This window comes from Tyto alba, unplaced genomic scaffold (genome assembly GCF_018691265.1).
Source record: "Tyto alba isolate M040663 unplaced genomic scaffold, T.alba_DEE_v4.0 Super-Scaffold_28, whole genome shotgun sequence".
Classification (NCBI taxonomy): domain Eukaryota; kingdom Metazoa; phylum Chordata; class Aves; order Strigiformes; family Tytonidae; genus Tyto; species Tyto alba.
This window is the reverse complement of record NW_024881302.1, coordinates 12795434-12802369: the sequence shown is the minus strand read 5'-3', so window position 1 is coordinate 12802369 and position 6936 is coordinate 12795434.

The following is a 6936-nucleotide window of genomic DNA, read 5'->3' as shown; positions in this document are numbered from 1 at the left end:
AAAAAATGGAGTACTATTGCTTCTACTGTTTTCTCTCTCTTCAAAAATAAAAGTTGAAGTTGCTTATAAAAGCTGGAAGCTGCTTATTCATTAGTGCTTTTTTGTATTTTTTTTTTTTCCTTGCTGCTAGTACTATCTACACAGTCTTGTTCAGATCCCTGAGGTGACTTCTGGACAATTCTTCCACCACTGTTTTCAGTGGCAATGTCTACTTCATCTTTTGTTGTGGAGGCTGTGATTAAGCAGCTTTTGCTATATTTCCTTGCATTTGTTGTTCTAACTTATTCTAAATTGGTGTAAGGAGGATGGTAAAGGCAATAAGTTTCTCAGAAAAAAAAAAAAAGTAGAACATAGACAAAGCACAAAAAATAAGAAAGAAAGGGTTCCAAATCTGGTGATGTAATGAAGCAAGAAACCTGTACCTGCAGGTCTTAATTCTTCTGACCTGCAGATTTTTGTGAAGCAGACTGTGGTCCCTATTTCTACAGCAATATTGATTAATAGTATCTTTCCTTAATTTGTTAATACTTTTTTTTTTTTTTTTTAGTTCACTGAATAGCCTCAGCTCTCTAAAATTTCTTGTACTCGGTTACAGAGAACTTGAAGGGATGTCTGAGGAATTAAAATTCACCAAATCCATACTGTTTCTGTAGACCTGAATCATACAAAGAGGTAGAGGTGCTCAGAATTGGTCTTTAAGTAGCTGGATCCCCCATATAAGCCACAGGAACATTAAGTGCCCTGGGATGGGGTCCGGCACATTGACTGCATGTTCTTTGTAAGATGAACCGCATGCTACAGGAGATAACTGGCTCTGTATGCAGCACACAGCTCTGAACCTCTCCTGGAAGTAGGGGCCCAACCTCCTCTGGCAAAACCAAAAGCAAGGTTCATGTCTGTGGCCTATGAGCCTCTTTTACAATGGAGTCTGGGCTTGGGAAGAGACCGCAGTTCCCTCTGCTGCCTGAAAGCTGACAAGCCTCAGTGTCCCAGTTTAGAAGAGGAGGAAGCTCTGGACTGTACTGGAGGCCTCCACAGCTGTTCTTGTGAAAGCTATTCTGCCTGATTCCCCAACCAGAAGGTGAAGCATTTGTTTCTCCTGTGAATGGGCCTAAATTCGTGATCCACACATCTTTAAAGTCTGTACATAATTACCAATTAAAAATGCTGAAATAAACCGTGGAAGAAGGGCGAGGACCCAAAGCTGTTTGTTTCTCAGAGAACGCACTGTCTGGCTTTCATCCTTCATGCAGGGTAGAGCAGCTTCAATAGAAGGGTTCAAGAGTTCCCCTTTCCCATGGCAGAGCAGCCCAGAGAGCAGACTGCAGGACTCCTGGAACACAGACCTGAAGCTCCTGAAAAAAAAGTCAGCGTGACTGTGTCTATGACACCACATTCACTGTCTGCAGTTACAAGAATAACAGCCCAGCTACTGGAATGAAAGTTGCGGTAAATGCTGGTTGGTTCAAGTGACTAAAGGTAGAGCTACTGTATCTGATGTGGATTTTAGTATCTTTTGTGTGTGGTGTGTGTTTTACTTGACAAAAATCAGAAATGTTCTAGGGAAGCCCCTAAAATACATGGTTTCTTCAACTGTCAGTGTAGTATTTTTGCCCAGTTTTCTTGCCTCCATCATTCTGAAACTTGACACAGGCTGTGGTTTTGCACACGTCCTTTTCCTTGTTGGTTTGGGTTTGCATTTGTATGCTGTTTCCCATTCTTGCTCTATGTTATTTCATTGTGAGGGGAATTACAGTTTTTTTGTCACATGCTCCAATGCACCAGTGTACTGGACTAGTTATATGAAGTCCAGTGGTGGTGACAGAAAGGATATGAATTTCTTTTTTTTCCTTTTTTTTTTTTTTTAATTGCTCTCAGCTGTAGATAAACGACAAGTTTTTCTGTTAACAAGGTGAATACTGTTGTTCACTATCTGTTCCAAAACTACTGCTAAGAGATCTGTGGATTTGTGATGCTCACAGACTTCTTGAAAACCAAGGGAAGGAATAGGAGCTTTTCTCAGTGTCTGCTCCTCAGCTGTAGGTCGGGCAGCAGCCAGATGTTGCTGCAGGTCCTGGTGCTCGTGGCATGCTTGCAGAGCATGCAACTGCAGCTAGCTGCTACTGAAAATATTTCTCACTCCATCCTTGGCTTCCTGATGAAATACTTTGTGCTAGTAAAAGTACTGTAAAAAAAGAACAGCATGCTTATAAATCAGCAATATTTTTTTACTTTTCGGTTGTTTCAGACTCTTTTCACTGGGAAGTTCCATCATGTACCATACCACAATCATTCTAGTGCCAGTGAAAGTAATGAAACAGTGGTATTCAGGTGAGGAAGAAAGTGGTAGAATTCATAGTTTAAATGTAGGCCTGTTGACACAAAGACAGTTTAGAAAATATGTGATACCTTGCTGCTGTAAACAGCTTCATGTCTTTGTCTTCATAGATCTGCCTAATTCTTCACAGAGGGCTTTGTGGTAGCTGTGTCCTTTTGGCACAACAATGAATCTGGACTGCACATGCTAGGCTGGCAAATTGATGTTGTTATGTTGTTACTATTATTTATGTTACCAAGCTAAAAATGTGAGGGCTATGAGTTTTAAATCTCTAATATAATATTTTAGTGAAACAAAAGAATTCCATTGAATGTTTATGGTGAACTGGCAACAGACTTGGATATCACAGCCTAGTAAGAGCAGAAACCAAGGTTTCTGCAGGAATGCCTTTTGAAGTTAGTCTGTCAGTATTTTGCAAAGCAGCCATCTAAACAGGTCTTTTGTTCAGCCTGCCTTGCTCTATCAGCCTCCTGAGAATGCTTGTCCAAAGTTCTGTGAGATTCTAAATGACCACAAATATTTGAGGCCCTAATCTTTCTTTGCACCTACTAGATTGGAAATTCCCAACCTTTTGAATTCCTAGCTTCACTTGAGAATATCATGTTTTGGGGAATCTGACAGTATGAGCAGCAGCGTTGTAGTGCATTACCTTGGGCTCTATGCTGTGTCTCACCTGCAGTGTTCATGCTGCACTACTGAGGCTCATTGTAGTGTTTGGGAAGCAATGTAGTAGGTGATACTAGAAGTGTAGGCATGGAAGAGTGCTGAAGGGCATTTATGCATCAATGGAAGCACAGCTAGTTTCTGAGGTGAGGTAGCAGATGGTTTTAAAAACAAGCTCCACGATATAAAAGACCTTTCATGTTCAAACCATCTTCCATAATATCACACCTTTACTTTCCTGAAGGAACTCATTTTCACAGTAGACATAAAAGATTTTACATTAGGCACTGTAAACCTTGGCAGAATTACTTAGGAAATCCTCTGTGAGTAGGTATGCATGACAAAAGACACAACATTGGTATCCAAAGTCTCCATTCTAAGATTTACTCACAGTAAGTTCCTGCAGTCCAGCTTTGCAAAATGTAACAAAGCTAGGGGATAGGCCGATAGATATTCACTGAGGGCAGCATTTGCTAATGCTCATGGACATTGCTGCAAAGTCTCCATTGATTTCAGTAGACCCTGTCTTATGAATGAACTGTACTTCCTTTAAAATTCCTTTCATGTTTTCTAAGCTGTTGACTCTATCTTCAAGCTCTGGTGTTCTAGTCAGCTAGTATCTTTGGCCTCTCTGGCCATAAATTGGATCCAATACTAGAATTTTTGTTTGGGATTCCTTCTGTCCAGGCTGAATAGCTTTGATGTACTGTTGATTGAGCAATTTTTCATAGACTGGATAGTCAGTTTAACAAATTTCCCTACTTTCTGAGTGTAGTGACTCAAGCCAGTCATATGACTCAGCCATATAGGCATCAGCATTTCATTACTTTGCTTCACAGATTAAAGTATGTGTTCAACTGCCCAAGTTCCCTTCCTGTTCTAAGGATTCTCTTTAACTGACACACAGCTTATGTAGAGAAGACTGATGTTTCATAGCAGCTGTATCTCTCTTTAAGGATTGTCATGGTAGTCTTCCTCTCAAAGTCCAAAGGAAAAGACATGCCTTAGCTATAGAAAGTGCTAAACAATAGCAACATGAGAAGCAACAAATAGTAAAAATGTGCAGCCTGACTTAGTTCTCTTTTTCACACACATTGTTTGTGCTATGAAACATTTTAAAGAGGAAAGTTAATTAAAAAGGAGAACTTGTGCTTTTGATTTCTCTGCATTGAGAGGAAGTATCACTTCTAAGTAAATATGATGCTGCCCAAAGTCTACAGCTAATTTTGAATTCCAAATAATCTTAGTAAAATCTTAGCAATTAATTTCACTGTTTTTCCTAGGGACAGTGAAGCAGCTGAAAGTGTACCAATGTAGGCCAGGTTATGTCCTTCAGAACCTGGTATCTGGGTATGTCATGAGCTTTAGTAGATTTTATCTAGTGTCAAGATATTAAGAATTTTTTTTTAATTTATGCAAATACAGAAACAAGCAGAAATAGAAATCAATTTGAATTATTTTTTCAAAATTGCAAATTAGGACTGTAGGACTGTAGCAGCACTAGAACTTCAATCAGATTTTCAAAGCTTAAGCCAGTGTAGTCACATTTCCCTTATTTTGGCCTTAGCTACAAGATAATCAGTTTTGAGGTCAAAGGCAGAGTATTCTAGCATGTTATTGCTTGGTATGTTTGCCTATAGCCCAGCAAAAGCCAAGGACAGCTGTATAGAAACCATGCTTCCTTCCAGATGGTAATCTTGCAGATCTCTTTGGAAAACTCCTCAGGAATCCTTAAAACATGTGAGAAGAGTAGAACAGGAATCAGCTTGAAATCTGTATTTTCACACCTATGCAAAGGCAATCCCACTTGTGATCTGTCTCAAATCTTGACATAACTGAATAAAAAATACTGTATTTGGGCTGAAAAGCCTGTGATCTATTCATGGTGAACTTTGCCTGGGCACATTTGCAGGTGGAAATTGCCTAAGGTTTGAAACACCTGCAGAAAATCTGTTTTTCTCATGCTTAAATGGCAATTGTGGGGATGTATCACAAGGTATTTCATCACTTGCTTCTGGATGGAACTATCCTATTGAGGGAGTTCTTTGCCAACAAAAAGAAATCTACCATTCCCACATTATTCTATCCCCTCACAGTCAAACACACTTATACCCTGGAGGACTGAGCATGACTTTCTGGCTTTTTCAGAGCTAAGGTGCAGCAGGTCAATGAGTTGCAAAGACTGGTTGAGGATTATAGTTTAAATTGAGTTTCTTCTTTTAATACACAGCTTCTTATGTGGCTTGAACTCTTCACCTCCCGTCATGAAGGAGACTTCTTAGTTAGGAGAACTGCTGCCCAGAGGGGCCTTGAATGTGGCTGATGATGCTGGGAAAGGTTGATGAAAACTTTCCTGGCCAAATAACAGAGACAATACTTTTTTTTATTATTATTTTTTTTTTAATCTGTCACACCCATTCAAGAGCACACTGATTGCAGAGGTAGCTGAGATTGAGACTGACTCCCATCCTCAAACTGTGGTAAACTCATTCAGATTTGCCATGGTAGCAAGCAGTTCCCGACTTTTCCACAAGGCAAACCCCCACCAGCCTTCAGCATGTGTTCCATTCCACAAGATGATAAAGTACAAGTGGAGGTGTCTTACCCACTGCATTTTTATGTTGATAGACTTAAGGAAAATAGTCCTTTTCATGTAATACCCCAGAAGCAATGCTACACTGAATGAATTGGAGCTTATTCGTATTCATACTTCAACAAGACTAATGTCTCTTATGTTTTGAGTCAATATAGGCAGTAACTTTAAAGAAAAATATTTTTAAAAGACAAATTCTGAAATAAGAATATGCAAGAAAGATTCAAAGGATTTATGTTTCCATAAGGAAAATAATCTGCTTTTCTTAGTTACCATTTACATACTTACAGTAAAACTTGTTACCTACCTGCACTGCAAGTCAAAATCATACTATTGGATAATGAGATAGCTTGTTTTTCCAATGTTTTGCATGCATTTCCTGATATTGAACATTAACTTGAATATTCAGAAAAAGCAGCAAATTTTTGTTACTCTACAAAGATATTTTGGATTTTAGCCAGAATTTGCAGTAGTGTACTTGAAAGTGTTACAAAGATTTAGCAAGTTCTTTTGAGTGCATTTTTTCTTACTAGGTGTAATTATTCCTCCACTTTCAATTGTGTCTGACAGTGAAAAGAAATCATGGCAATATTCAAGGTAGTTAAACCTAGTAACAAATAAAGAGAAAAATATTTAGATTATATTTGAATACTTATCCTATAATCAACCTACAGGCCTGTCTAGGCAGCTGTGTAGCAGACTGGATTTTAAAAATCCCATCTGTAAGCCCCCAGGCAGCCCTAGAAATTTTGCCCCAGTATTTATTTCAAAGCTGTAGGTTCTGCTATAACAATTGGGTATCTAAAAACAAGCTAGGAAAAAACTATAGTGTAAACTGAGTTGTTAGTGGTTGGTAACTGATTATTTAGCCACTGCCATCTTTGTAACACTGTTGCTCCTATTCTAAAACACTGAACTACTCTTCCCCAAACAGTAGCAATGCCTTAACACAAGCCACTGCAAAACATTGTACAGATCATTAAGTATAAAGTTTTAAATAGGCATAAGGAAAACAAATCAGCAGTAGGAAGCAGTGGACAGAATCTCTTTAATTTTAGATGTTCACTTTTATATATTTGAGCCTCATAAAACACATTTTCACCATCAAATATCTGGAAATGTAAAACATATTGCCTTTAAAAAGTTGTATATGTAAGAAAACTAGTTTCATTTACAGTATTTTTTATATCTCAGCAAAACTGGTAGTTTCCTTTGCGTCTTTAACAGGTTATTGTTAGCAGATGTAGCTACTATGAATAAGAACCATGTTAATATAATCTAGTTAACGCAGCTCATAATTTATGTACCTTAGCTTTTCTTACAACATGACTGATCTTCATAT